Below are 10,802 nucleotides of genomic sequence, written 5' to 3'. Positions count from 1 at the left end.
AGGGGGCACAGTGGAATTGTGCCCCCTTCTTTTGAAACCCAAATTACATAGTTTAGTACACATGTCTATGAATGTATTTTTACTTTGATGGGGGGGGGGGGGGGGTAGGGGTGATGAAATATTTATCTTCCTTTTCTTTCCTTTTTTTCTGGGTAAAACTATATTCATATTGATATATGTGGCTATGCAAAAAGGTAAATCAAAGCATATCAAAGTATATTACACACTTGCACAGAATCATGTCAAGAAATTCATTTTCTTGCTGGTTTTGATCAGGGGTTTCTTACCCCCTTAATGCCCCTAGTTGTTGTGGGTTTATCATATTACACATAGGAAGTTAGCCCCCTTGTTACAGGATATGATAACATGAGGTGAAGGCTAAGGTTCCATACTAGACCCCCAAACATTGCTGTAACAAACCATACCGAGAATGCACCATAAGATCACAACAATAACTAATCAAGTATTCAACTCAAAGATAATTTCAATACTGAAGGTGATGCAAAAGATTGTCGAAGTTGGCCAAGGCTAAGGTTTCATTTATATTAAAGGCTTTGCCAACATGCTAACATACCTTTGGGAAGGGCACCACACAATCATGGAGACTATACTGACATTTGTAGGGTCTGTATGCACTGCCCTCCCATTTTAAATTGTGAAATTCTAAGGGGGCCGGGGTTCAGATTTTGAGGCAAAAAGCACTATCCCTTAAAAATTCAGTATGAAAATGTTTTTTGAAGATTTATTAACTAGAATTATATGGTATGGAAAAAATGAAATGAGGTGCACACATGAAACAGTTTAGGGTTTCTGTCTTTCAGTTTTCCCAGATCTAGTTTCTCCACAGGGATTTGTTGATGAAAGATTTATGTAAGTGGGACAATATAACTCTACCAAGAGAAAGTCACATCAAATAATACCCCAGAGAGTGACTGATTACCAGACAAAAAGCTATGTTTCATAAGGAAAAGTTCTATTTCTACTTTTGTGCTTTAGAGTTGCAAGGAAAGAAGTATATGTAAATAACCAAAGAATTTCTAAGATGAGTGCTTGATGATTTCCTATAGTTTAACTAAATGAAATTAATGAATAACTGTGTCCGCTGTATAAATGAAATATCATTTACTGGTAGGCCTATAGACAAACCATTCACTGAGCATAATTTACAATAAAAGCACAACTCACTTAACAAAGTAAACTTAAAACAAATATTGTATTGTATATCTTCCGTTAACCATATTGATAAAAGTCTGTTACTACCATTAGCATTTTGATGACCTCTTTAAAATTTTGCATCACAATTTCCAATGCTAAGCATGAACAAAGATCACAGACTCATATGCAAAAATAATGGGAGACAAGATTCACAATCCATTTCTTTTGTGGAAGTTTTTAAAAAAAATATCACAAAAAATATCCAGCTCACTTCCTCAATAACACACTGTTCAACTTCGATGCTCTCATTATTTAGCTCACAATGTGTCATATTCGATGGAACAGAGGTAATAAAAATGTACAATGACTTCATTCTTTGAATTCTCTGAAGCATTTGTCACGAGGGAACCAGAATTTCTGAGATAAACTGTGACTTTCTGAACAGTTTCCAAGCCACAAACTATATACACTGTAAGGTTTTTGTATGCACCCTATTAGTCACATCCATGCTTTATTCTGCAAATCAGGTATCATCTATTAAGATCTGTAAATAGTGGTTTACAGTCATCCAACTCAAGTGGAAAGATAACCTTAATATGTATTACGAACAAACAACCAATTGTTTGTGGTATTTCATGGTAAAATTACAAAAAAGGATATGGAGATGGAAACAGATGCAAAAGATGGATCACAAAGAAGATAAATAGAGCAAAAAGAAAGGATATAATATAAATCTTGTTCTCTAGCTTCAAGCAAGGGTAATAACTAGAGAAAAGAAATACATGACACAATACTGAACGCTTAGATAAAACAACCCTTTGAGAAATGCAGTGTGCCACAGTATATCATGTTTGTGGCATATAATACTTAGAGTTAGGGACAGAATAGATGAACGGTAATCCTGTGTACTGAAAGTCCATAAATGATTTAAATCTATTTTCATTCTTCTTTTCTTCTTTTCTTTTTTTCTTTTTTTCTTTTTTCTTGCTGCTCTGTTATCTTGTTCAGGCAATTATACCCATCTTTTGAGTTCAGGGTAGGGCACATTATACACTCTACCGATTCCAGAAATGAAATTATCAGTGATTCTCGCCCAGGGCTATGGGGCAGCTGGTACGAAAGAAACCATTGGAAGATTCGGAGAGTACTCTGAACTAGGCAATACATCACTTTAGCACGGTACCATCACCAAAAATAGACTCCATGTAGATTCGATGGCCGGGGGAATAAATCGAGGTAGATGGAGAGAGAAGTGAATTGAAATGTCGTGTTCCATGTGACATGAACATTACTGGGCATGTATTTCGGGATCCCAGCCCGTTTGGGAGCATAAAGATTTTTGATAACGGAAGGGGTTATGTAGTACAGCCGATACCGCATTTGATTGCACAATCAGTAACGATGATTTGTATGGGTACTGTGTAGTGGAAACGGATGGCTGATATATTACAAAGGTGCAAGGTTTTTCAGATTGGTGCAGATTCTTTTTTCGAGGGGAAGGGGGGGGGGGGGGAGGGCTGAATGGTGAAGACAGGAAGTGAAAGAGAGACTGACAGACAGGTCGACAAACATTTGCAGACTGAGAAAAGTGTGAGAGAGTGAGTGAGTGAGAGAGAGAGATAGAGAGAGAGAGAGAGAGAGAGAGAGGGAGAGAGGGAGAGAGAGAGAGAAATAGAGGGAGGGAGCTAGGAAGGATGGAGGGCAGACAAATGGCCGATGGAGAGAGGGTGGAGAGAGCAAGGGATGGAGAGAGGTGAGAGCGAGAAACAGACAAACAGACAAACAAAGACAGGTATAGAGAAGGGGGAGGGGAAAGATCGACAGAGAGTTTCCAACAGACTGTTGTGAACTTCGCACCAGTTCCATCTCCATCTAGGTCTATCCCAACCAAACCAATACCAATTTTACAAAAGAGATGGTGGACGCAAGTAATAGATACTGGCTTTACATAAAAGCAAGAGCATGAGCACCAGGTCAGCACCTTCATATTGATTTGTAGGAAGATTGATAGCCAGGAGTAAAGGAAATGTCACCCCTGAAATCTTACCTTTCTGAGTTTATTATTGGAATTCAGTCGGGGATCAACCTGTAAGGCAGGGTTGTTTTCAGTTCAGGTTCATACAGGGAAGGGAAGGAGGTGTACGGAGTGGGGTGAGGGTGGTAGGGCATTACATTTATTTTTGTTAAAGTAATAATGGGAGTGAAGCTCTCAGAAGCTCTTATTTGAAAAAGGGCTAGAACTGTGGGAAAATATAAAAAGTTGTAAAATTGGATTCTTTTGGAAAAATCAGAACAAAATAAATGAGTCTTACACATAAGTAGAGAATACTGCCATGATGTGCTTGAGTTTTTATTGCATTTGAAATAACTAAAATTTCATGAGAGACAGTGACTATAATAGTCACTGATCTACTAAAGGGCCTCAAATGCTTCTCTTTTTCTTTATTTCATTCCATTTTTTAAATAAATTTCATATACCTGAAATGTTTACATATAAGGATGCTTCCAAATAATATGTAAAGAAATGGTTTTTATATTACTTTTATTTTACAGCCTGTATCCCCCTCCATTTTCCCAAACCTCAATAGCCTAACACCCTCATAAAACATTGCATATGTGAGCTCCGTTTCGGATCACATGCTTTTCTATAAACAGACAATAACAATCTCTTTTAAGGTCACCTTCTTTATTTGTTGCCAACTTGAAACTGCCTCGTAAATGAAAGACGACAATGCTGGAAACACATATATAAGAATTTCATCAAAAGAGCCACACGAGTGATCTATAAGCAGGAATTGCCTCATCATAATATCTGCTGAGAGGCAGAAGGGCAATAAATTGACTACTCTGACATAAGAATTAATGTCCTTCTTGCTCTTAAAAGATAAAAATAGTCAACAGCAAATTGTGATGTGAGTAGCCTTTTCAAGATAAATAGAGCAGAAAACAGCTGGGATTTAAACTTTTTCGCTCCACACAAATGTGACAAAAGACAAACTTTACTGTGAAGATATTGATATGATAGAAATACCCTCATCTGATACTCCACATAAATGAATTCTACTTTAGCTTTTCATCTATAATTGGTTGATTGATGCCCAAACAAATTTCACTTCCTCAGTTGATCAACAGCTTTTCAATCCCCTCGTACCAAGTTTGAAAAAATGGGGGAAAGTACTGGAAACTTTATGGTTTCCCAAACATTTACATGTAACCATTCATCCTTTTGATTAGAAATATTTGAATTTATGTTTCTGCTGATCATGCACTTCATCATTATCGAAGTCACTCTTTTGTTCAAAACCATTTTAAATCCTAACAAGCCCTTTAAACTCCTGACTAATGTCACCCTAATGAAACATTAGTGAACGCTTGGTTTGTCAAAAAGAAAGATCAATGTTTACACCAGTACCTGACCTAGTTGTGACCTTACAAATTTGATTTGGGTCTAAGCGGAAGTTGTTGAACTCTATTATACTTAGATCATGGTTTCAGCTCAGGTGAAAGAGATAAATCCAAACTTCCGCTTTGGATATGATCATCTCCTTACATCAACACGGTGGAAAGATACGTTTAAGAACTTCTCCCTACACCGAACAAACTCTTTAGTTATGTCATTTTTTCCCCCTAGAAATAACTGAAAGTGAAGGATAAATTTAGCAATCTTTGTTCATGCATTTAACCTTCATTTGCCCCTCCGGACCCAGGACCATTTGAATAGGTAAATTATGATTTGGGAACTAGTAAGGCTAGGTTAATGCTTTCATAGTTTAGCCCTTGAGAATAGGCAGAACTTTTTAGGGGTTGGGGCCGATTGAGGGATATCTAAAGAATCGGGGTACTGAGGGGGGAGGGGGCAGGGGGGCAAGGGGGCGGGGGTGGTTGGGGGGGGGGGGACGAGGTAATAAAAGTACATGGAGTTTATCTTTAGCTCCAGCAAGCAGAACAGATTGTGATCATGATGACCTTTACATGCATCACAATTTGACAGCTGCATTGGATTTTGACACCGCAATGAAGCAAAGATGATGACACCCTGTATCTCCCCTAATGGCACCTTTAACCATATAGCTAGTGATATTTACCAGGAACTTTGTTAACAGTATCGTATTTGTGAACGACTAACCACACCTCTTGGTTGCTAAGGAAACGTCCCTGCGGCATTGGCAGATCTAGAGAGGCGTTGCCTACAAGGCAAATAGATGGTTCCTTCAAGGGACCAAGAATCCCATTCTGTGCCACCATTTTTAAATGCAATTGTCACACAGGAATTTTAAGAGTTTAACCTAGATTCTTAATCAGTTGTTCATATTCATACCTTTTTGGCAAGGAAATAACTTTAGAATGAAAGTACTTGTTCATATTTCAGGACAAAACAATGTAACTATTATATTCAATGCTTAGTCAGGGTTGATGCCTATGGTGAGGAAGGGTTACCAAATGCTTTAACTTGGTAGTTCTAAGCATGGACCCTACTGTGAAGAAAACAGATACTTTCATGAAATGTTCACATCTTTTGTAAATGGTAAAGATCCACCACACTTTTTAAAAGCGAAAGTATTGAACCATTTAACTAACACAATGGCACATTTCTTGAACTCGTGAAATTACTGTCATTTTCAAGTCGTGGAAATTCATGCAACCAAACTTTCTGGTTTTGTAGTAGGCCTATTCATGACCAAAATAAATGCTGGCTACATACATGCAGCTAGACTGTAGTAGACATCTACACTGTGCATAGACCAGTGGTCTTGAATTTGATGGAGTAATGGTATGCTATGGGTCCATGTATGTCTGCGTAATTAGTGCTTAGTGTGCATGGGAGTGTGAATATCCACACAGCTGCGCCGGCCTCTGCCGAGCTCCGCTTCACCTTGGGGTGCCTGGGACAAATCACAGCTTGCCTGGACACACCCTACCCTTAGAACCAATTACTGGGGACGATCAGAGGGTCTGTTCACACAGTATGGAAACATTGGGTTAAAAACGAAGTTCATGGAATTGTCAGTCGGTGGGGACAGGTACAGATCCAAGATTATGAAGATTGTAGCAAATTTTGCAGGAAATCGTTTTATCCCATTGCTTAAAACTTGAGCAATTCCTGTACTATCAAGTTCTTGGTAATGAAGGCATTCAGAAGTCAACATGTTTATATAATAGCAGTTTTCGACTGCATTGAGCTGAAATGACTATGCTCCTCTTTGGCATGTTTAAATGTTAATTTGTAATGTCTTCTGTAATGAGATATTTGTGTTTCTATTTCTGTCATAATGAGCACTTTCACTTTGCAATATGAAGGCTATTCGAGGAAACATCGCTTCCAGGTTCAGTTTCGAAAGTAGCCCTTTATGTTTCTGAATGCATATTAAATACTCCAGAGTCAGACCAGTCCATAAATGTGTAAGAATCTCCTCACAATTAGAACAAGATAATAAAATGATCTAGTTTATGATCATACATCCATTTATAACTCTTCATTATTGATAGATTGTTTTCCTACTCCTACTCTCTTAAAAAAAAGAGTGAATTTTCACTCTATTTTCACTTTCTTGGGAGTGACGTCCGTGATCACTTGTTTAGGAGTGAAAATCGATTGATTTTAGAGTGCTCTCTAAGAAGAAAAGAGTGAATGTTCACTCTATTTTCACTACATTTTCACTCTCCAGAGGAGTGACGTCCGTGATCACTCAATTTTTTTTGAGAGAGTAGGCATGTGAATAATATACCAGTTTACTAACATTTTCAAATGTATGTATGGATGTCTCTCTCCAGGGACCTGCATGGTGACAAGGCTTTCCATTAACCTGTTATTAATGAATGAACTACATGTACAATACTTGAAACCCAGTTTGCATACTATATTTGCTGTTGTTATGTCGGGCAAACCTTCAGCAGGTGTTCATGTTCTCAAGAAAATTTGTTGTAACATAAAATTTGAATATTTTGGTAAACTGGTCTATTGATAAAGACATCTTGTCTTCATCATGTTAACCATTTCTGGTGGTCAAGATCATAAAGCAAATTCTTTTTCAACTATGCTAAAAATATGCATCTTAACAATATCAGTAAAAAGATATTACACCTTGATTGTAAAATCGCTGTCAAAATGCTGGTCATTGTTTTGTTCCCAGGAGCAAATCTAATTTACCACAGGATTTGAGAGAGATGTCGCAATATGATAGGTCCAAACTACCAGTAGCTTCTTCTTCAATTACAAGCAAAGAGGGTATCAGTATAAGGCTATCTTTCATGTATGGCACCAAAACAGAAATCTAATCTTGCTTCCTTATGGTACAGTATAGATTGATAAGAAATAGGAGACTCATGTGCGTGTTACAGTTTAAAAAACCAAACTTCTTTCAAAATATAAATGTGACATTGAAAGAGGGAAAAGGGAGGGAGAGAGAGAAGACGTTTCCTCATAAAACTATTCAAGATAACAGTCCACTTCAATACTGTATATATGGTAGTGGGATACATGTATGTCTTTGTGGTAGAGCAAACTTACAGTAGTTTAGGGCTTCTTTTATCATCATTAGATGCAGCGAATAAATTTACATTTGTTTTTCTTAAACCAAGCATTGCCGACTACCTAACGTACAACACTCTAAGTGAAATCAGATGGGGGGGGGGGGGAGGAGAAAGGGGTCCTATTTAATAGCAAACATGCTTCTTCTGGTGGATAATTCTCTTTAATCCTTCCTTTCATTTTCAGACCTAACTTTACACCCACCAGCGTTACACCAAGGAGTTATTACGCTGGTATCTCTTTGGTTACACCCACCAGGAGTCCCACCCATCTAATCTCTCAATAAAATACCAATGCCAAAATCAAACAAACCAGTAAACTTCTGGAAAACGGAAAAGAACAAAAAAGTTTGCAAACCCCAACACTAGCAGGCCTTAGCCCTCGTCAACTGTTGAAATGCCAAAAGAACCATTGAGGCAATATCAAACTTTTTTTGTTTGTTCCTAGAATCTGAATGAGGCACTTGTCTTTGTATTTGCAATTTAGGCAAGTAAATAATTTGTCCACCTTATGAATTACTTTTCACTCCTAATTAAAGAGGAAAATTCATTTAAACAAGGGGGGAACTAGCATGCCAAGAAGTGGTGCATCATGGCAGATTGAAAGCCCATTATCCCAAATATTGTCTGTCTTGGGAACCCTCTGGAATCCAGCAAGATCGACTTACTTGTTGGTCCTGTTGACAATCAATAACTTTCAGGTAACTTTTCAGAAGAACCACCGGATAATTATTTTTAGGTTTTGTGGGCTGTTATTGTTAGTCTTGTTGGTAGTTTCTACTAGTCAACACTTCTGGTTTGCAAGAAAACAGACTTTCGTACCGGGTAGTATCCTTTAGAATAGGCCTAATGCACGACTATATTTTTGAGGAAGGGTCCGTGTTGCAGTACAAATCAGGAAAGTTCCAACCTTTCCTTTATCACGTCTTTTGGAAAAACATTTTCATCAAAGTGACTTTAATGTAAACTTTCCCCTAAATTTGTTGATACAATTCATGGTCCGAGGAGAGGTTATCAGCAGGATATTCTGATTTATGTTATCAACTGCAGGAACACCCAGGAGGTCGTAGAGTCAAAGCACTCTCTGTCAAGATCGCAAACAAATACCATTTCTCTCCAGATCCAAATTCATCTTTCTCATTTTTTATGATAGTAAATATGACTAAATATAAAAGGTAAAATATAAAAAACAACCCTGAAAATATGTTTTTATTTTTATTTGTGTAAAATGGTGGAATATTGCTCATGTATATAGTCCTTCTCTCTTCTTGTTGTATTCTCTCTCTCTCTCTTTCTCTCTCTCTCTCTCTCTCTCTATCTTTATCTTTGTCTCTTTCTGCTGTATCTTTCTTTGTCTTAATTTGTTATAGATGTATTTATAAAATGTGCTGGCATGTCTAGTTGAAGCTATCTATTGAAGCTATCCTGTTCCCACACTGGGATATAGCCTTTATGACCCTATTGCCATTCACAGTATTAATCCATCCTGTTCAATACAATACTAGATTTTAATACCATTGATAAATCTGTAATAATAGAGATTAAGCTCTATGAAAGGGGATTTAGATATCAGACGGGCTCTTTGTGGTCATTCATGCTTTGTGACTATTCTTTGAAACATGTTCTTTGAAGAACACCTCATAGGACTGTGTCTTTGGCCATGAGTGGTGACCTTGAACCAATAAGAGTAGAGTTTTAGATTAGACCCCTTCCCCCTTTTTAAAGTAATGACCAATAAGATGATCGGAGGAAAAGTCGAGTATGAATGTTTAATGAGGTATAAAAGTAGTTTACATGAATGTTTAGATCACTTGGCTCCACCCCGACTTGGTCTCCTCTACCTGTACCCCTGTCCTCCCATCTCCCTCAAGCTGTCCCTGAACTAACAACTAATTGCTGCATGTGAAAATCAACAAGTTCTGGACTCACAAAGTTATCGAAGTACAGCGTTGTTCCAGAATCGTTCAAGAAAAGCCAAGTCACTTCAATCACCAAGTCGGGAATATTCAACTAAATTATACAACATACTTCAAGGGAACTTAATCTGAAAGTGTCAGGAACTGATTCATAAGGAGGAACATTGATAGGAGGAACATTGATTGCAGATACGTCGGCAAATAGGTAACATTAACCCTATGCCAATTTGATGCTGTGTTCCTGATTTTGATCCTGAGTTCCTGAATTTGATCCTGTCGTCCTGATCCCGCAACTGTGTTCCCGATTCCGTTCCCGTCTTCGACGTCGTCATCTTTCCTGTTCCCATACCCGTAGCATCGTTGTCCATCTCTTCATCTCGTCTGCAACGGCCGAATCGGTACATCCACTCGAATCGCGAATAGTCTACCGCGCTGTATGTAAGTGGCCACAGTACTAACAATTTCTAACTAACCTCCTTCTTCCCAACCCTTAATGTCCCATTTATTTAGATTAACAAGTTAAGGCTTTTAAAGTGTATTTTAGCTTTAGGTGTATTTTGATATGAATGTATGTTGAAGAGAAGACAGAGATCTTCTGGATTATTGATACTATTTTCATGACATTGTTTGATGATAAATACTGTTAGAAGAGTAGTTGATACAGGTCAGTGATTGGTAAATAAACATATATGACACCTTAAATACTATATCGTGTCCCAGCGCTCTTATTCTTTGTCTTTATTTTAATCGGTGGTTTATTTGAACTAACCCCTCCCCCGAGTGAAAGTCATAGCTAGCGGACCAATACAAAAACCTGATTTCACTCGGAGCTCGATTCTACTATTTCATTATAATAGAAGACGGCGTGGTGTGGGCGGTTAGACGGAACCCACAACCTTATTTTCGCGTTATCAGCACGATTTAAAAGCTCTCCAAATTAATAAGAAACTTTAAAAAAAATATATTAATAATTGCATGTTTCCAGAAAGACTGGTATGATTTTCCTGGTCAAGTTCAGCGCTTGGGCATGAATTTATCTATTACGTACATTCCTTAATAGTGACCTTGTTTCCTATTTGTTGATAATATTTTATATTATTTGATTTGTGTTATTATATTTCATGTGTGCAGAGGAATAGTTAATTGGTTCGGAAATTAATTATATATCATTTGGTTCTTATCCCATTATGATATATTGCAAAT

The sequence above is a fragment of the Strongylocentrotus purpuratus genome, unplaced genomic scaffold, assembly GCF_000002235.5.
Source record: "Strongylocentrotus purpuratus isolate Spur 01 unplaced genomic scaffold, Spur_5.0 spur5_scaffold_7, whole genome shotgun sequence".
NCBI classification, from domain to species: domain Eukaryota; kingdom Metazoa; phylum Echinodermata; class Echinoidea; order Camarodonta; family Strongylocentrotidae; genus Strongylocentrotus; species Strongylocentrotus purpuratus.
Note: the sequence above shows the minus strand (reverse complement) of the source record.